This window comes from Bubalus kerabau, chromosome 2 (assembly GCF_029407905.1).
Source record: "Bubalus kerabau isolate K-KA32 ecotype Philippines breed swamp buffalo chromosome 2, PCC_UOA_SB_1v2, whole genome shotgun sequence".
Taxonomy (NCBI): Eukaryota; Metazoa; Chordata; class Mammalia; order Artiodactyla; family Bovidae; genus Bubalus; species Bubalus kerabau.
In genome coordinates, this window is record NC_073625.1 from 179,684,039 (window position 1) to 179,704,858 (window position 20,820).

The 20,820-nt window shown below is 41.7% G+C and overlaps 1 long non-coding RNA gene across 1 annotated transcript; it reads left to right on the forward strand.

Annotated features, from left to right (window-relative positions):
• Positions 1 to 18,270: 18,270 nt before the first annotated feature.
• Positions 18,271 to 20,547, forward strand: LOC129645016 (uncharacterized). Its single transcript, XR_008711120.1, has 3 exons — positions 18,271 to 18,860; positions 18,983 to 19,084; positions 19,962 to 20,547. It is a non-coding gene; the product is annotated as an uncharacterized LOC129645016 (long non-coding RNA).
• The last annotated feature ends 273 nt before the right edge of the window (positions 20,548 to 20,820 follow it).

Sequence of the window (20,820 nt, forward strand, 5' to 3'; positions counted from 1 at the left end):
CACCTTATGTGCCCCCTGAGAAATCTGTATGCCGGTCAAGAAGCAACAGTTAGAACTGGACATGGAACAACAGACTGGTTCCAAATTGAGAAAGGAGTATGTCAAGGCTGTATATTGTCACCCTGCTTATTTAACTTATATGCAGAGTACATCATGCAAAATGCTGGACTGGATGAAGCACAAGATGGAATCAAGATTGCCAGGAGAAATATCAGTAACCTCAGATATGCAGATGACACCACCCTTACGGCAGAAAGCAAAGAGTAACTAAAGAGCCTCTTGATGAAAGTGAAAGAGGAGAGCGAAAAGGCTGGCTTAAAACTGAACATTAAAATGAAGATCATGAAAGGTTGTTGCTGAATGGAAAGATGCTGGGATTCTTTTCCTCATATTCCCTACCATAATAGACTGTCTGAGCCAGTTGTAACAGAGTATTTAAAGACTGATTTGGTCCATAAGCCTGTTTTAATAGCTTACGGTGGATATCTTGAGCTAACTGAGTGAGAAATCTATCCTTTAAGATCACTTTCCCCTTGTTTTCTACAGAACCAATCTAATTGTAAAACAGTATTATACTTTAGAGATCCTCCAACTGGCCACCGTTTGCCATCCTCCAATGGATACTGTGGCCATGCGTATCACATAGGAAGACCAGGTGTGTCTTCTTTAAGCCCTGGGGATCAAATCTATCCCAGTTTTTCAGGATACAGTTTAAAGGAGTGAGGCTGGAATTGTTAGCTCCCATCTGTAAGAGAGGAAAAAAAAGAGACCAGCACCATCTTTCTACTGGAGGCGTCCCTCACTGCTCTAGATGGGGGTGTAGACAGATTTTACACCAAAGCTTTTCTTTCCTGGTCGGACTTAATCTGTCCCTTACTGACGCAGGCGCCGTACTTGTCCCTCCCGGTTCTACCACTGAGACGGGGTGGGGATGCACCAGGGGTAGACCTGATGGCATCCCTACCTGAAGTCCAGCTCTTCACCATTAACCTTGCTTGCCTCTGATGCCACCCGGGGTGCAATTAGAGTAACCTTCCAGAATGCCTCCCAAGCTAAGACCGCTGGGGGAAACATTCACCACTTGAGTGCCTGTGCATGACCCTGAGTATATTCCTGACCACAAGAAGACCGATACGAACATAAAACTGAGATGTTCCTTCCAAGCATCACCACACCAGTATAAGAGCCTCCTCTGGTCCACTAAAAGCCAGCGTTACCAAAGGAAAAAAACCCATTGTGGTCCCAATCTGAGTAACCTTTAACCTCAGAGATGTTCTTGGAGCTAGAGCTCCAGCTAGCTTCCAAACTTTTGATTCCTAGCGAGGCTAGGTGCTTTCCTGACTACCAATCCAAGTTTGGGACCTAAGCCAACGTACACAGTAACAGTATAGATCACAAGTCCCTTGAAAGTCTATAATCTGATAGATTAGGTTAGTATTTCTAATTCCCAAGGGGTTATGAAATGGTCAAAGAGACTGAAAAGTTTGACCGAGAAAGGAGAGTTTGGTCCACATGTTTTGCCCATTTCTGGTTGTTTCCCGAAGGAGACATTGGGTGCCTCTTGGCATTGGCAGGTCGGTATAAATCCCTGACAGATTTCTGCCATAAGCCTTATGAGATCACTGTGGAACCACAGAGCAGGGCTCCTCACTTGCTTTGCGCAGGGCATTTCATTCATTCACACAAGCATATCGTAGAGTTAGTAAAGTACACCAGAAAACGTGTTCACTAAGAGAACAAAGAACTAGAGCTCCAAGCATTCTTTCTTTGTCCTGAAGGATCCCAGATGAGCCCCCCAAGATGAAAGGTTGTTGCTGAACGAAAAGACGCCAGGATTCTTGGCCTCCAGAGGAGAATTCAATCCGGGGCCCGAGATGAGGCTTGATTGCTCAGAGATTTTGTGTAATGAAGTTTTATTAAAGTATAAAGGAGATAGAGAAAGCTTCTGATGTAAGCATCAGAAGGAGGCAGAAAGAGTACCCCCCTGCTAGTCTTCAGCTGGATGTTATATAGTCACTAGCAGACTGTTAATGAAAGAAAGGAATGTCTTAAAACTCAGAATGGCACCAGGCCCCTCACCCATAAGATGCATTTTGGGATAATCTTGGCACCAAAAGGTTCATCCCGGGCCATAAAATGATTAACTTGAATCTTGTAGAAGGACAGATTACCATACAAATAGTTTCATTTACATAGATTAGGGGAACAATATCTGAGTATAACATACTGGTTTGTCAAGTAAGTTCTGAGCCATTAGGCAGAACCGACTTGACAGAATTTGCGGTAAATGCATAGTACATTAACATAGCTTAAGACAAATATTTCCATAAGAAAAATGCATTGGTTATCTCAAGGTTTGAGAATAGTTAACTTCAGGTGAAACCAGGTGTCATTGTGGCAACACAGTATTATAAGAGAAACCTCCTTTTCAATTTGCATAGAGAAGAAAAAAATATCGCTAGTTTGTTTCCTCCTGCCGCTTAAGAGAGATAAAAATGTCTGACACTTGCAGGCTATTTCCTCCGTTTGGAGACCCTTGGCCTTCCTGCCTGTTACCCTCCCAATTACAGCATCTGGTCCCATCTCTTCATGGCAAATAGATGGGAAAGCAATGGAAACAGTGAGAGACTTTTTTCTTGGGCTCCAAAATCCCTGAGATTTCATGTCTGCCACCATAAAATTAAAAGACGCTTGCTCCTTGGAAGAAAAGCTATGACAAACCTAGACAGCATATTCAAAAGCAGAGACATTACTTTGTCTACAAAGGTCCATCTAGTCAAAAGTATGATTTTTCCAGTAGTCATGTATGGATGTGAGAGTTGGACCATTAAGAAAGCTGAACACCTAAAAATTGATGCTTTAGAACTGTTGTCTTGGAGAAGATTCTTGAGAGTTCCTTGGATAGCAAGTAGATCAAATCAGTCAATCCTGAAGGAAATCAGTCCTGAATGTTCATTGGAAGGACTGACGCTGAAGCTCCAATACTTTGGCCACCTGAGGTGAAGTGCTGACTCCTTAGAAAAGACCCTGATGCTGGGCAAGATTGAAGGCAGAAGGAAGAGGGGACGACAGAGGATTAATGGTTAGATGGCATCACCAACTCACTGGACATGAGTTTGAACAAGCTCCAGGAGTTGGTGATGGACAGGGAAGACTGGCATGCTGCAGTTCATGGGGTCACAAAGAGTCAGACATGACTGAGTGACTGAACTGAACTGAACTTTCCATTTATAGCGTTTTTGAACTCTTGGAAAGCAACAGAGCATAGAAATTAAGAGTATGGGCTTTGGAGCCAGACTGCTTGGGCTGAAATCTTGATTCAATCACTTCCATTTTGTGTGATCTTGGGCAAGTTTCTTAACCTGTCTACAATCTAGTTTCCTCATTTGCAAATTGGGAATAATAAAAGTACTTAACCCAGTGGGATATTGTGAAGATATAATGGGATAATGCATACAAAGGGCATATAACAGAGTCTGGCCCACAGCCAATACTTAATAAATATTGACTCTCTTTTCTAGTATTGTCTTCTAGTTGCAGACATGGAGGAAAATGTCTGCAGATCTGTTCCGTAAGCAATGAGCATGGTGCCATTTTCAATTGCCTGGGATCCTCTAAGAATTCCTAAGTACCTGAAGTCACACACGAGAACATACCTTATGGTGTCCCACCCTTGGCCAAAGTTTCTGGGAAAGTGAGTAGACTCCTCAGGAGTCACTGGCAGTCAACCCCTTTGAGTACTTCACCCTTTACCCACACCTCAGCTAGGTTCTAGAGGTTACATAACATTCTCTTCCCTTAAGTTGTCTTTGATATTTACTTTAAGGTGACTTCAGACATAAGACTAGAGTTGGATGTCAAGAAAGCTACTGCAGATACTCCCAAAAGTTAGTCCTAGAAAACTCAGCAATTGGAATTCAGTATTTCCTTAGACACACTAATTACAAAGGATCTAGGTCAGAGCCAGTAAATGATTTGTTTGGGTAGCACATTATCCATTTGGTGGTATCTATCTACCTACCTACCTACTTATCCATCTACCTATCTGATTTTCAATGCTTTCAGTCAGGGCATGTACACTCCAAGGGCTTCCCTGGTGGCTCAGAGGGTAAAGCATCTGCCTGCAATGTGGAAGACCTGGGTTCGATCCTCAGGTTGGGAAGATCCCCTGGAGAAGGAAATGGCAACCCACTCCAGTACTCTTGCCTGGAAAATGCCATGGATGGAGGAGCTTGGTAGGCTACAGTCAATGGGATTGCAAAGAGTCATACACGGTTTAGCAACTTCACTTTGTACTCTCCAATCTGTTGACATACTTTTGTTACTAGCCTGAGCAGACAGATGCCCCTATACTAGATTCAACTTGCCAACAATAGCTAATACTGATATTTATTTGTTACTGATAATTTTTTTTTGTATGGTGGGCCATATACTCCTCTTTCCTAAATCTAGGTCCCCATTGAATACCTAATACTGTCTGAGTTTCTCTCCAGTGCTTACCAGGTCCTTCATGATCTGGCCTCTGATCACACATCCATTTTCTTCTCTTGATCCTGCCCACTCTTCCATCTCTTCTAGCATCAAAATTTTAAGCTCCAGTCATAGGAGCCAAGATGGTTCTTGGCACTCTTTATGCATATATTCACCTTCTTGCCTTTACTAATTTGTCTCTTATCACATAACCTGCCTAATATCTCCCAATATATTTTGACTTAGTTCAGTCCTTACATTATTTTGGAATCTTTCTCAAATCCCCTTGTGCGGGATTAGATTCTCCCTTCAGTTTTCTCATAATACTCTAACCAAATGTCTATTTTAGTCCTTACACACTGTGTCATAATTTATGTACTGTGTTTTTGTCCTTATACCTCCTTGGCAATAGAAATCATGTCTTACCCACTTTTCTATGCCCATTGTAACTAGTATATATGAGGCTGTCAACAAGTATTTGTTGAATGAATTCCTGGATGATTATGACTAAAGGTATAAAAACAAGCAATAAAGAACATGAAAAATTTATGAGACACTATTAAAAAAATAGATAAAACCAAAAGGCAGAATTAAATATACTTTCTAGAAACAGCAGTATAGTTATTAAAATGAAAACCTAATCTATGAAATAAATAACAAATCAGACAGAATTGAAAGGAAATTGATAAACTGAATTGCAGGAGAGAGAAGCTAAGACATAGAAAACATGAAAGAGAGCTTAAGACACACATGCAAACACATACACACATGCATACCACATACAATGAGAAAGACTAAAGTAAAATGAAGGCAAATTGGAAGTGGTCAAACAGGAGATGACAAGAGTGAACACTGATATTCTAGGAATCAGTGAACTAAGATGGACGGGAATGGGTGAATTTAACTCAGATGACCATTATATCTACTACTGTGGGTAGGAATCCCTTAGAAGAAATGGAGTAGCCATGATAGTCAACAAAAGAGTCCAAAATGCAGTCCTTGGATGCAATCTCAAAAACAACAGAATGATCTCTGTTTCCAAGGCAAACGATTCACTATCACGGTAATCCAAATCTATGCCCTGACGAGTAACATTGAAGAAGCTGAAGCTGAACAGTTCTTTGAAGACCTACAAGACCTTCTGGAACTAACACCCTAAAAATATGTCCTTTTCCATTATAGGGGACTGGAATGCAAAAGTAGGAAGTCAAGAAACACCTGGAGTAACAGGCAAATTTGGCCTTGGAGTACAGAATGAAGCAGGGCAAAGAATAATAGACTAACAGTTTACGTCGAACGAGGTTAGGTATTGAAGCACAGACCTGAGATCCTGGGGCTATATTTAGAAACAGAAAGTGATATGGGTATGGCTTCATCCATAACTTAGAGGAAATCCTCAAATGAGCTCACATTTGGAGGAAAGGAGCAGATTATGATATCAACATCCAAGGACTCCCTCTCTCTCACTTCAGAGGCAGCTTAAGATCCAAAATAGAAATTGCATCCTTCTAACGTGCTGCTTATATGGTGGAGTGAGCCACCAGAAAGACTGTAATTTTGCCTCACACTCTTGGTGTTTCAGGGCCCCAGTATGGGTGATCTGGAGCCCAATGTTGGCTGTAAGTAGATAGCCTCACATTCACTTCCTTTAAGGCAAACAGGGAAATCTTATGATTGCTTATCTCTAGGCATCCTGTCCTATTCATAGTCCAGAGTTGGGCCCCTCTGCTGGAGATCACTTTATGCTCATTTAGTGTGACTCTAAATCTTTTCATTTTCCTCATAAGCCATGATGTGCAAGAGGTTATGAAATACTACTAGAGCTAATACTCTTGTAGGGAGGGAGGATTAGGTGTGAATATGGATATATCTCTGCCTGGGAAATTTCCCATTACCTAGTCCAGCAATTTATTAGAAAGGTCTGATAAGTCCGGACAAGTTCACTCAGCAGCAGTTCACAGATTCACGAGAGCAATGGCTCTCAACTCTGTTAGATCAGATTCCTAAAATTGAATGTGATAAGACTCTCCCTGGCAGGCACATTAAAACAGTTTCCTGGGCCCTTTCCCCAGAGATTGTAATTCAATAGATTGGAGTGGGGCTCATGAATTTGCATTTTTGATTGGCTCCCAGCTGATACAATTCTGCTGGTCTAAGGCATTGAAATTACCATAGAAAAAGATGGGGAAAACTTTGGGGAGGGGATGTGGAGGGAGGAAAACACTGAAATGCCAGAGTTCCTACAGCATGTATTTGTATATGACATAGGTTTTTTGGGGAGATGGGATGGGTGAACCTATGAAAATTCCTAGCCTTTACTCACTCTCCCCTGCCACCTAAAGATTGTTCTGGCTTTGCATTCTGGTTCCTGCCCTCCTCTGCACAGTGAGGGGACTAATTCCTGAGTTTCGAGGGGCAGAAATTGGAGACCAGGAGATAGAGAGCCAGAGAGAAGAAAAGAAAGGGAAAGAGTGGAAAGACAGGAAGCTCAGGGCCCGATGATGGAGGACTTTTCCAGGCAGTTTAGGGGAGGGAGGTGGAAGCAGCTGTGAGGCATGAGGGAAGTGGATGAGAGAAGAAAGGGAATTTCTTTGAGTGCCATGAACTCAGGGTGCCAGAACGTGGTCTGGGGCAGGCTACAGGTATCTGAGAAATGCAGGAAATAGCTCAAGTTGTTTTGAAGTTACTTTTTGATTGTTTGATGGTGTGTCTTAGGATGCGTCACTGCTCTGAGACCCTGGTCTTGGCTTCATTAGAGTTACAATAGCATGACAGCTCTGATGCATCCCTCATCCTTTTTAAGACCCTCCATGTTTCTCACTGGGCCATCTTTGCAATGGTTTCCTCCTGTTACCCTGCCTTGAGGCTCTTTTCCTCCTTCCCTCCACGCACAGCCACTAGGCTAGTCCGCTAGATCAGAATTCCGATAACAATCACTAGCATTCAGTGGCTTCTGCCACAGAACCCTTGGCCCCCTGGAGCGTTAGATTCCCTAGTGTTATAACAGGCTCTTATGTTCCCTCTAAGACTCTTCTAGTAGAAGGATTGTTACAGATTCTACTGACTATTGGTTTTAACCAAAATACTTTTCAAGGCATTCAAGGCTTCATACACTCTGCTTCTAATGCTCTATCCAGATGCATGTATCTCATTCTCCAATACCTCTGTTCTTTGAGTATTTACTTAGTTTCTCACCTCCATGCCTTTGGACATGCTGTTCTTGCCACCTGGAATGCTCTCTTTATCACTTCTGCCTAATGAGATGAACCTATGCTTCAAGGCCTTGCTCAAATGCCTCCTCTTTAGGAGCCTCCTCTGGTCATCTCTACTCATCCTTCCCACTATGGAACTTTATTTGTACTTCCCTGTGCTATAAACTCTGCTGATAGTTGTCTGTATTTTAGTCTTATCTGTCTTTCAAGACCTGTGCTGTCCAGTGTGGTAGCCAGTAGCCATGTGTGGCTATTTAAATTAATTAAAATGAAATAAAATTCTAAGTTTAGTTCCTCACATTTAAAGTGTCCAATAGCCCATGTAGCTAGTAACCACTGTACTGGGCAGTATGGATAGAAGACATTTTGAACGTTGTAGTGGACAATGATAAGACCATATATCATTTACTTCTCTTATTTTCATTGACTAAAAGTCAGTTTGAATCAACAAGAATCTTACTGGTTGTTTTATATTGATTTCTTAACCAGAATGACAGCTTTATATTTCTATAATTATACCTGTTCCTTCCTCTCTCTTTTTATACCTGTTCCTTGCTCTTTTTTATAATTCGTATTTTTAAAAAATAATTTTATTTTTATTTATTCATTAATATTTATGTAGACTGTGCTGGATCTTTGTTGCTGTACAGATTTTTTGCTATTTGCTGGGAGGAGGGTCTGCTTTCCAATTGTGGTGTGAGGGCTTCTCATTGTGGTGGCTTCTCCTTTTGTGGAGCACAGGATCAAGGGCACTCAGGCTTCAGGAGTTGTGGCATGTGGGCTCCATATGGACTCAGTAGTTGTGGTTTCCAGGCTCTAGAGCCCAGGCTTAATAATTGTGGTGCATGGGCTTAGCCGCTCTGTGGCATGTGTGACCTTCCTGGACCAGGGATCGAATCTGCATCTCTTGCATTGGCAGGTGGAGGGAAGCCCCTATATTTCATATTTTATACAGATTTCCTGGTCTTTTTCTTTTTACAACTTTCTCATAGTCTTTATTTGACCTCTACAACTTCTTCAAGCTTACTTTTATTTATTTATTTTTATAACGTTGTGTTGGTGTTTGCTGTACAACGCAAATCAGCCATACATCAGCCAAATCACACGTATATCGCTCTCTTTTTTATACCTTTTCCTTACTCTACATTCTGATGAAATGAAGCCCTGTCTCCTTTTTCTGTGAGTTGCCTTCATTACAAGGCCATTCCGAAAGTTGTTTGCTGCTTCATCTTTCTCCAAGGTGTCCTAGGTCACTTCCCAAGGCTTCCCCCTTTAACAGTATTCTTCAGTAATGAGGCCTCTGCCTCGGAAGAAAAGAACAGCTTCCGTAACTCTCACGGTTACACTAAGCTGCCTGTCCTTCTCGACAGTCCCTCATGCCTGCAGCGTGAGAAAGCCATGGTCACGAGGGCAGCTACTACAATGAGCAATGGCATTTGACTTTCTGATTACCATCTTGTAAAATCTGTTGTCTGTAGAAGGCTTCTGGGAAGAAACCACAAAACCAGAATGACCACAAGAGGGCACCAACACACCTTTAACAACATTTACCTCCAAAAACCCCGGGAAGATTTCTGCTGCAAGGGCAGGGTAGAATGAATCACGTAGAATCTGAAAGGAATAGAAAAAGAAAAAAGAAAAACAAAAAAAATTTCATCATATTATGTCTAACTGGAAGACCTGCTTGCCAGGCTTTTATTTATGCATCCAGAACCTCCTTATATATAGGAATAACAGTCACATTATACAATAATAGCCAGACAAGGGATTAGGTTGAAAATATTCCAAATGGGAATATGAATAGGTCAGTAGACTTTAAAAGAGAATAAACCTCACTTCGAAGCAAGGTAGCTATGGAAACATTACCAAAATCATTCTCTAACTTCATGGCTGCTGTGGTTTCTGCAGCCAGGAAATGCTGTCAAGGGACGACAGAATATTATTTTCTTATAAATAATACAACATAGGATCCTATATGGAAAGTTGCAAGAAATTAGATTGCAGAGGTAGAGATGTTTCAACAAAAATACCCAACAGCTTTAATTTGGTTTCTGATAACTGGGCTCTGGGTTTGCAGTTTTTAAGTTTTTCTCTGTTTCTGTTTTCTGTTGCAGAAAGAAAGGGTGCCTTTGAGAGATTTATTATTTCCATGTCTCTGGATATATTATATACATACAAATATGTGCATAGTTAGCATGGCTGATAGAAGTCACCTGTTCACCTCTGGTGTGACCCATGTGAGGGTAAGTGACCTATATTTAGACCTTAGACAAGGGGTTTACTTTCCTGTAGGGGATGGGCCTGGAGTTATGTGGCTTAAGGTGACAGAGTCCTGCCATTGGCTCTCTGAGACACTACACCAACTATCCATTCCCTTGAGATTCCTAGCAAACTTTAATGAACACATGAAGGCCATTATATGTGCCTGTTCTCTGACCATGCTTAATACTTTGAGTTTTTTTTTTTCTTCTTTTTTTTAAAATTTAAGTCTTATCTGACACTTTTGTGACCCCATGGACTATAGCTGGCCAGGCTCCTCATTCCACGGGATTTCCCAAGTAAGAATACTGGAGTGGGTTACCATTTCCTTCTCCAGGAGATCTTCTGGGCCCAGGGATCCAAGGATCCAACTCACGGTTCCTTCACTGGCAGGCAGATTCTTCACCACTGAGCCACCAGGGAAGGCCCGGACCATTCTGATCATGTAGTTGGAGGTGTGGGTAAACAAAGTAGGTAGGCACTTCCTTGGTGGTCCAGTGGTTAAGAAAGCACCTGCCAATGCAAGGGACATTGGTTCGATCTCTGCTGTGGGAGGATCCCACATGCCTCAGGGTAACTAAGCCTGTGAGCCACAACTACTGAAGCCCATGTGCCTAGGGCCTGTGCTCCACAACAAGAGAAGCCACCACAATAAGAAACCCACACACCACAACTAAAGACTAGCCCTGCTAGAGAAACATGGGTTTCTACATGGTCTCTAGCCCAGCTAGAGAAAACCCATGTGTAGCAGAGAAGACCAAGCATAGCCAAAAATAAATAAATAAAATTAAAAAAAAAAAACCAAAAACCCCAAAAACAAAGTAGTGAGGGGGTAGATGTTTAGTAAGTTAGGAAATGTGGTACCTGCCCTGGAAATATGGTAAATGTCATGCCGGTCGATGCCATCTCCTTTTCCCCATTCCTTCCAACTCCTCAAGCCATAGGCCACTACTAAATGCTTTCTTTTGGAGGTTTTGTGTAAATGGAATCATGCGATATATCGTTTTCTTATGATGGGCTTCTTTCACTTAGCATAATATTTTCAAATATTCACGCTGTAGCATGTACCAGTACTTCATTTCTTTATATTGCCAAGTAATATTTGATTGTGTGTGGGTATACCACATTTGACTTATCCATTTATTAGTGGATGGACATTTGGGTCGTTTCTATTTTTTGCCCATTGTAAGTAATGCTACTATGAACTTTCATGTGCACATTTTGTGTGGATAAATAGCCTTATCTTTCTTGGATATATACTTAGGAACGGGTTTGCTGGGTTATAGGATAACTCTATATTTAGCATTTTGAAGAATTGCCAAGTTGTTTTCCAAAGTGACTGAAATTTTACATTTTACATTCCCATCAGCAATAAGGGTCCAATTTCTCCATATCCTCACCAACTCTTGTTTTTTGATTAAAGCCAGTCTAGTAGGCCTTAAGTGGTAGCTCATGTTGTCTTCATTTGTGTTTCCATGATTGCTAATGATGTTGAGCATCTTTTCATGTGCTTATCAGTGATTTGTGTATCTTCTTTGGAGAAATGTCTATTCTGATTCTTCAACCATTTTCAGTTGGGTTATTAATCTTTTTATTGTTGAGTTGTAAGAGTTCTCCATCGTCTATTTAAAGTCCTTTATCAGAGATACAATTCAAAACCATTTTTTGTCCTGTGTGTATTGTCTTTTCACTGCCCTAATAATGATGCCTTTGGAGAAGGCAATGGCACCCCACTCCAGTACTCTTGCCTGGAAAATCCCATGGATGGAGGAGCCTGGTAGGCTGTAGTCCATGGGGTCACTAAGGGTCGGACACGACTTCACATTCACTTTTCACTTTCATGCATTGGAGAAGGAAATGGCAACCCACTCCAGTGTTCTTGCCTGGAGAATCCCAGGGACTGGGGGGCCTGGTGGGCTGCTGTCTATGGGGTTGCACAGAGTCGGACATGACTGAGGCGACTTAGCAGCAGCAGCAATGATGCCTTTTGAAAAACAAAGTTTTTTTAAAAAAAATTTGATGATGTCCAGTGTATCCTGTTTTCTTTTATTACTTATGCTTTTGGTGTCATATCTAAGAAACCATTGCCTAATTCAACATCATAAAGATTTATTTCTATGTTTTCTTCTAAGAGTCTTCTATTTTAGCTCTTACATTTATGTCTATGATCAGTTTGGAGTTAGTTTGATGTATTGTATAAGGAAGGAGTTCAAATTCATTCTTTTGCCTGTGAATATCCAATTGTCACCCACTTAAAATATGGTTGATAAAAAAACTAGAGCAAAAAGAAAACACCTTTTTTTGGGGGGGGGTAGTTTTGAATATTGATGTGATTTAAAGACTCTTGAGAGTCCCTTGGACTGCAAGGAGATCCAACCAGTCCATCCTAAAGGAGATCAGTCCTGGGTGTTCATTGGAAGGACTGATGCTGAAGCTGAAACTCCAATACTTTGGCCACCTCATGCGAAGAGCTGACTCATTGGAAGAGACCCTGATGCTGGGAAAGATTGAGGGCAGGAAGAGAAGGAGACGACAAGGATGAGATGGTTGGATGGCATCACCAACTCGATGGACATGGGTCTGGGTGGACTCTGGGGGTTGGTGATGGACAGGGAGGCCTGGCGTGCTGTGGCTCATGGGATTCCAAAGAGTCAGATATGACTGAGCAACTGAACTGAACAGTATTATTTTTGTGGATTTGCTCATACCTGATCAAATACACTCATTCTTCCAATAAATATTTTCAGAGCACCTACTTTCTGCCAAAGATGTTTAAGTTGCTGGTGATTCAGCAACAAATAGGGCAAAGATCTTGCCTACATGTTGCTTATATGATAGTGATGAAGACGGGTATAAACAAAATAAATGAATAAATATATAGTATACTGCAGTAGTGCTAAGAATTATGAAGAAAAAGCAGAGTGAAAGAATGGAGGAGGTGTGGGGGACTGTGGAAAGAATGCTATTTTATATTGCATAGGATAGTCAGAGAATGCCTCTCCAGAGTGGTCACATTTGTTCAGTGACCTGAATTACATAAGGAGGTAAGACATGTAAATACCTGGAAGAAGTGTTCCAGGCAAGGGAAGAGAAAATACAATTATCATGGAGTAAGAATATGCGCAGAAGCGCACCGGCTGTGACGGGCCTTGCAGAAGTGCAGCCGAGAGGAGCTACCCCTCGCCCAAGGTCAGGGGCGGCGGCCGAGAGGAGCAACCCCATATCCAAGGAGCGGCGGCTCTGTGGGCTCAGGAGGGCTGAGAGGACCTACTCCATGTTCAAGGTCAGGAGGGGCGGCCAGGAGGAGATACCACTCGTCCAAGGTAAGGAGCAGCAGCTGCGCTTTGCTGGAGCAGCTGTGAAGAGATACCCCACGTCTAAGGTGAGAGAAACCCAATTAAGATGGTAGGTGTTTCAAGAGGGCATCAGAAACAAGGCACACTGAAACCATAAACACAGAAAACTAGTCAATCTAATCACACTAGGACCACAGCCTGTCTAACTCAATAAAACTAAGCCATGCTGTGTGGGGCCACCCAAGACGGGCGGGTCATGGTGGAGAGGTCTGACAGAATGTGGTCCACTGGAGAAGGGAATGGCAAACCAGTTCAGTATTCTTGCCTTGAGAACCCCATGAACAGTATGAAAGGCTAAAAGATAGGACACTGAAAGATGAACTCCCCAGGTCAGTAGGTGCCCAATATGGTACTGCAGATCAGTGGAGAAATAACTCCAGAAAGAATAAAGGGATGGAGCCAAAGCAAAAACAATACCCAGTTGTGGATGTGACTGGTGATAGAAGCAAGGTCCGATGCTGTAAAGAGCAATATTGCATAGGAACCTGGAACGTCAGGTCCATGAATCAAGGCAAATTGGAAGTGGTCAAACAGGAGATGGCAAGAGTGAATGTTGAAATTCTAGGAATCAGCAAACTAAAATGGACTGAATGGGTGAATTTAACTCAGATGACCATTATATCTACTACTGTGGGCAGGAATCCCTTAGAAGAAATGGAGTAGCCATCATGGTCAACAAAAGAGTCCAAAATGCAGTATTTGGATGCAATCTCAAAAATGACTGAATGATCTCTGTTCGTTTCCAAGGCAAACCATTCAATATCACAGTAATCCAAGTCTATGCCCCAACCAGTAATGCTGAAGAAGCTGAAGTTGAACGGTTCTATGAAGACCTACAAGACCTTTTAGAACTAACATCCAAAAAAGATGTCCTTTTCACTATAGGGGACTGGAATGCAAAACTAGGAAGTCAAGAAACACCTGGGGTAACAGGCAAATTTGGCCTTGGAATACAGAATGAAGCAGGGCAAAGTCTAATAGAGTTTTGCCAAGAGAACGCACTGGTCATAGCAAACAACGTCTTCCAACAACACAAGAGAAGACTCTACACATGGACATCACCAGATGGTCAATACCGAAATCAGATTGATTATATTCTTTGCAGCCAAAGATGGAGAAGCTCTATACAGTCAGCAAAAACAAGACCGGGAGCTGACTGTGGCTCAGATCATGAACTTCTTATTGCCAAATTCAGACTTAAATTGAAGAAAGTAGGGAAAACCACTAGACCATTCAGGTATGAACTAAATCAAATCCCTTGTGATTATGCAGTGGAGGTGATAAATAGATTTAAGGGCCTAGATCTGATAAATAGAGCGCCTGATGAACTATGGAATGAGGTTCATGACATTGTACAGGAGACAGGGATCAAGACCATCCCCATGGAAAAGAAATACAAAAAAGCAAAATGGCTGTCTGGGGAGGCCTTACAAATAGCTGTGAAAAGAAGAGAAGCGAAAAGCAAAGGAGAAAAGGAAAGATATAAGCATCTGAATGCAGAGTTCCAAAGAATAGCAAGGAGATAAGAAAGCCTTGTTATTTTTCTCATTGGAAAAGACTCTGATGCTGGGAGGGATTAGGGGCAGGAGGAGAAGGGGACAACAGAGGATGAGATGGCTGGATGGCATCACTGACTCAATGGACGTGAGTTTGAGTGAACTTTGGGAGTTGGTAATGGACAGGGGGGCCTGGCGTGCTGCAATTCATGAGTCGCAAAGAGTTGGACATGACTGAGCGACTGAACTGAACTGAACTGAAGAAAGCCTTCCTCAGTGATCAATGCAAAGAAATAGAGGAAAACAACAGAATGGGAAAGACTAGAGATCTCTTCAAGAAAATTAGAGATACCAAAGGAACATTTCGTGCAAAGATGGGCTCGATAAAGGGCAGAAATGATATGGACCTAACAGAAGCAGAAGATATTAAGAAGAGATGGCAAGAATACACAGAACTGTACAAAAAAGATCTTCATGACCCAGATAATCAGGATGGTGTGACCACTCACCTAGAGCCAGACATCCTGGAATGTGAAGTCAAGTGGGCCTCAGAAAGCATCACTATGAACAAAGCTAGTAGAGGTGATGGAATTCCAGTTGAGCTATTTCAAATCTTGAAAGACGATGCTGTGAAAGTGTTGCACTCAGTATGCCAGCAAATGTGGAAAACTCAGCAGTGGCCACAGGACTGGAAAAGGTCAGTTTTCATTCCAATCCCAAAGAAAGGCAATGCCAAAGAATGCTCAAACTACCACACAATTGCACTCATCTCACATGCTAGTAAAGTAATGCTCAAAATTCTCCAAGCCAGGCTTCAGCAATACGTGAACTGTGAACTTCCAGATGTTCCAGCTGGTTTTAGTAAAGGCAGAGGAACCAGAGATCAAATTGCCAACATCTGCTGGATCATGGAAAAAGCAAGAGAGTTCCAGAAAAACATCTATTTCTGCTTTATTGACTATGCCAAAGCCTTTGACAGTGTGGATCACAATAAACTGTGGAAAATTCTGGAAGAGATGGGCATACCAGACCACCTGATCTGCCTCTTGAGAAATCTGTATGCAGGTCAGGAAGCAACAGTTAGAACTGGACATGGAACAACAGACTGGTTCCAAATAGGAAAAGGAGTTCATCAAGGCTCTATATTGTCACCCTGGTCATTTAACTTATATGCAGAGTACATCATGAGAAACGCTGGGCTGGAAGAAGCACAAGCTGGAATCAAGATTGCCAGGAGAAATATCAATAACCTCAAATATGCAGATGACACCACCCTTATGGCAGAAAGTGAAGAGGAACTAAAAAGCCTCTTGATGAAAGTGAAAGAGGAGGGTGAAAAAGTTGGCTTAAAACTCAACATTCAGAAAACTTAGATCATGGCATCTGGTCCCATCACTTCATGGGAAATAGATGGGGAAACAGTGGAAACAGTGGCAGACTTTAATTTTCTGGGCTCCAAAATCACCGCAGATGGTGATTGCAGCCATGAAATTAAAAGACATTTACTCCTTGGAAGGAAAGTTGTGACCAACCTAGATAGCATATTCAAAAGCAGAGACATTACTTTGCCAACAAAGGTCCGTCTAGTCAAGGCTATGGTTTTTCCAGTGGTCTTGTACGGATGTGAGAGCTGGACTGTGAAGAAAGCTGAGTGCCGAAGAATTGATGCTTTTGAACTGTGGTGTTGGAGAAGACTCTTGAGAGTCCCTTGGACTGCAAGGAGATCCAACCAATCCATCCTAAAGGAAATCAGTCCTGGTGGAAGGACTGATGCTAAAGCTGAAACTCCAATATTTTGGCCACCTCATGCGAAGAACTGATTCATTGGAAAAGACTCTGATGCTGGGAGGGATTGGGGGCAGGAGGAGAAGGGGATGACAGAGGATAAAATGGTTGGATGGCATCACCGACTTGATGGATATGAGTTTGAGTGAACTCCGGGAGTTGGTGATGGACAGGGAGGCCTGGCATGCTGCGATTCATAGGGTCACAAAGAGTCGGGCATGACTGAAGGTCTGAACTGAACTGAAGAATATGCTTGGATTCTTCTAGGACGAGTACAGAAGGCAATGAGGTTAGAGTATGACACATGAGAGGCAGATGGGTGGAAAATGATGTTGGAGGGGTGGTCTTGGGGAAAACCAGACTCCCCTAAATTTACTAATATTTTGCCTGGCAATGCATTTTGACCAACTACTTCAATGTGGTATGGGAATTGTAGTCTCTGTCTGGGCAGCTGCTTCCTATTACTGAGTTTAGAGAGCGATTTTCATGGGGAGCTGCAGGACTTGAACAAAAATCAGTATCATTCTTTCTCCTCCTGTGAATCTAGTGCTTGCTTCAAAACTTTTGGTAAACAAATTAAAAATAAAGAATACAAATAATCATATGAACAAAATTCTAAGACATATATTTCCTTGAAAATAAATAAACATAAAAATAAGTCAAAGGAAAAAGCAATGGAAACTTTCACAGTCCTTCTTTGTTTTTCAATGTGATTTCCATTAATCAAACCTTCCTCCTTTTCTTTGTTTAAGTTCTATGGTCAGGTCTACAGCTGTCCATGAAAATCTCTTCTCTACCACTTAGTAATAGGAAATAGCTGCCCAGAAGGGGACTACAATTCCCATACCCACTTGCAGTAGTTGGGGCCATGTGATCAGTTCTTAGCGATGGCATATGAGTGGAAGTGATGGGTAACACTTCCTGCCCTTAAGGGGCAGGTGGAGCCTCTCTGTGTTCTTTCCCTTTTCACCAGCTGAATACAGGAGTTGTAGGGAGTGATGGGGCTCCAGAGGACGGTGCAGCCACAAATTGGCAGGAGCCCGTGTCCCCGAGTCAGTATGTGGTGAAAAGCTTCCTGCTGATTCAGAAACGCTTGCCATGGACTGTTACGTGATTTGAGCTATTACTTTTGTAAATACATTTGCTAAAGCAATTTAGCCTACCATAACTAATATAAATTCAACTTAGACAGAAAGGCAGAAAAATAGACTACTTGAAAAGCCAGACTGAAAGGGGCTAGGGAGCACAATGAGAACAATAACATTGAGAACAGTGTTAGATTGGGATCTGAGAAAGAGGTATCTGGGCCGAGGAGGTCTGGGATTGAATGGGCTCCCCTTTCTGGTCATATGCATTGCTATTGCCTGTCTAAAGATCTTTCCATTTTGTGCCCTTGGCAGAAGAGGTGAAAGGGTGGGTGTGGGTGGTAGTGCAGGGCAGCAGAGGTAATAGGGTAGGAGATAAGCGCTTGAATGTGTCTTCAGGAGTACCTGGACAAGTGGGCTGAGATGGTACCTGATCCTGGGAGGGTGACTGGGCCCTGAGTATGTCTGTCATCTCTGTTTTGCCAGTGTGCTCAGGGCTTCAGACTCCTCACTATACCATAAATGGGAACTTATTGGTTCAATAGCACACTGACTTTTAAAACTAAAGAATAAAGGTTTTTTTTTAGGCACAGTAAGCAGCATTCAATAATCTTCAAATTTACCTCATCAAAATCAAGCCACAATCAATCAAACAGAACAGTAGTTCATTCTCACACAATTCATGAGTTAGAGCAAAACTCCCATCACCTCACATTAGGACATTAAGATAATTACTTATCTCTTGAGGGCAGGGAGTGAAGTGCTATACCTCATTTCTGATCACATAAACCAACTGTTATGGGAAGAGAGGTCATTTGTAAGAGAGAAATCTGGATTGATGGCACCAGCCACAAAGGTCAAATGGTCACTAGTGAATTTGGGCCCAAACTTAGCTGAGAAAAATAGATGAAGGCACATTAACTTTGGGCAAATGAAATAAGTTAGAGGTTAGGTGAATTTATGGGCTTCTGTGGTGACTCAGCAGTAAAGAAAGTAAAGAATCTGCCTGCCAATGCAGGAGACTTGGGCTTGATCTCTGGGTTGGGAGGATCCCCTGGAGAAGGAAACGGCAACCCATTCCAATAGTCTTGCTTGGGAAATCCCATGGACAGAGGAGCCTGGTGGGCTACAGTCCATGGGATCGCAAAGAGTTGGACATGACTTATCAACTAAACAACAACAAGATAGTAAATTTAGGTGAGTGTAGTAAATGGTGACATACAAATTTTGACAAGCATTTGGTAGTTTAAAGATGATAAATCTGCCTGTAACTTCACCTGTTTGTACTTGTGTTTTCTATTATTTTTCTTTTTCCCTAGAATTTTTTTGAAGGCAAAAATTCAAAAAACCTTTTCACTTTTGTCTCAGCTGGACCAAGAGAAGAAAGACATCAACACTTACCAAAATCTAAGTTAAAATTGGTAAGAAGAGCAAACTACCCCCCAGAACAGTTATGGTGACCATAGTCTTCTCTCTTAGAGGAGGGAGGGGGATGGGTTAAGTGAGGACAGGCATTCTCCCTGGGAGAAGGCTAAGGATGAGATGATCGGTCCTCTTTGCCTCCTTGAGTTTTTCCCTCATGAGATTTTCCTGTGTGTGTGTGTGTGTGTGTGTGTTTGTTAACTTTTATGCAGAAATAATTTAAAACATGTAGTCAAGTTGCAAGAATAAGGGTAGAACACAGGACACCCATGTACTCTTTCCCCATATTCATGTATCTTAACATTTTGCTGGATTTATCGTTTTTAAGTGCTCGTCTGCTCTCTATTTAACACACAAATACACACACATAATTTTTTTCTGAGCAATTTGGAGGAAGATGGTATACCTCATTGCCTTTTATGAAGAGATACTTCAGTGTGTATTTCCTAAGACTAAGGAAATGTGCCTCTTAACCACAGCACAATTATTAATTTCACTACATTTAACATTAATACAATATTCTGATCTATCTACTATATTACAATTTTTTCAGTTGACCCAATAATGTCCCTTGTAGCATTTTCTACCGATAGATTTGGTATAGCATTCCCATTAGTTATGTTTTTAGTCTCTTTATCTGAAGCATTTCTATAGCCTTTCTTTGTCTTTGAAAACATTGGCCTTTATGAAGAATTCAATTGTTTTTCTTTTTTAATATATAGAATTTTCTTCACTTTTGGTTTGTCTGATGTTTCTTGATGGTCAGCTTTAGGTTATAATCCTGGCATAATCTTTAGATAGCATCATGTCTGGAGGCACACGAAGTCCATCTGCCTCTCATTGACGATGCTAATTTTGTTCCCCATTCACTTTCAGGAGACCCTTTAAGATCATGAAGACATTCTATGCCTCATCAACAATTCCCTCCAGATTTAGCAACCATCGATGATTCTTGCTTGGACTGATCTTTGCTCTGGCACTTGCAAAATGATGATTTCCCATCTCCAGCCCTCCCCTCATTTACCTGTCAGCCTTTGGCACACCTGTGATTCTGTCAGAAGAGTGCTTTTCTTTACAGAACTCAGAACTGATTCTCATGATGTATAAATTTGAATTCTATTTTTGTATGTAGGAATAGTATGTTTTACCCTTATATCTGACAGCTTACTAAAATAAGATATTAAAGAAAACTCATTTCCATCTTGGTTTAAAAAATATTATGTTCTCTTAAATACAGTTTAGGTAGAATGAGGCTTGAGCATGAGTTGGAGGTCTTTAGCCATTGTTAAACAAGGAAGTAAGAAAACAAACATTTGACTCTCATGGACAGAGGGCTGGTTGAAGAAGGACTTCCTCTTTTTTTAAGTCTTTATTGGATTTGTTACAATACTGCTTCTGTTTTGGCTGGGAACCATGTGGGATTTTAGCTTACCGACCAGGGATTGAAACTGCACCCACTGCTTTGGAAGGCATTTTCCACTGGACTACCAGAGAAGTCCTTTTTAAAAGAGGATTTCCTCTTTGTGTTAAATCATCCCCTTTTACTAGGTAAAAAGAAAATATACTCTGTATGTGTGTGTGTATATGGTCACACCATGGGTAGTATGTGGCACGATTCTAATCACTTTCTCTTCCTGGCTGTTGACAAATGGTGTGGATTAGAAGATCAGCCTCTCACAACAGAAGACAGAGTGATTAGACAGCAAGACTGTTAATTAGAATGTTAGGACCCAGC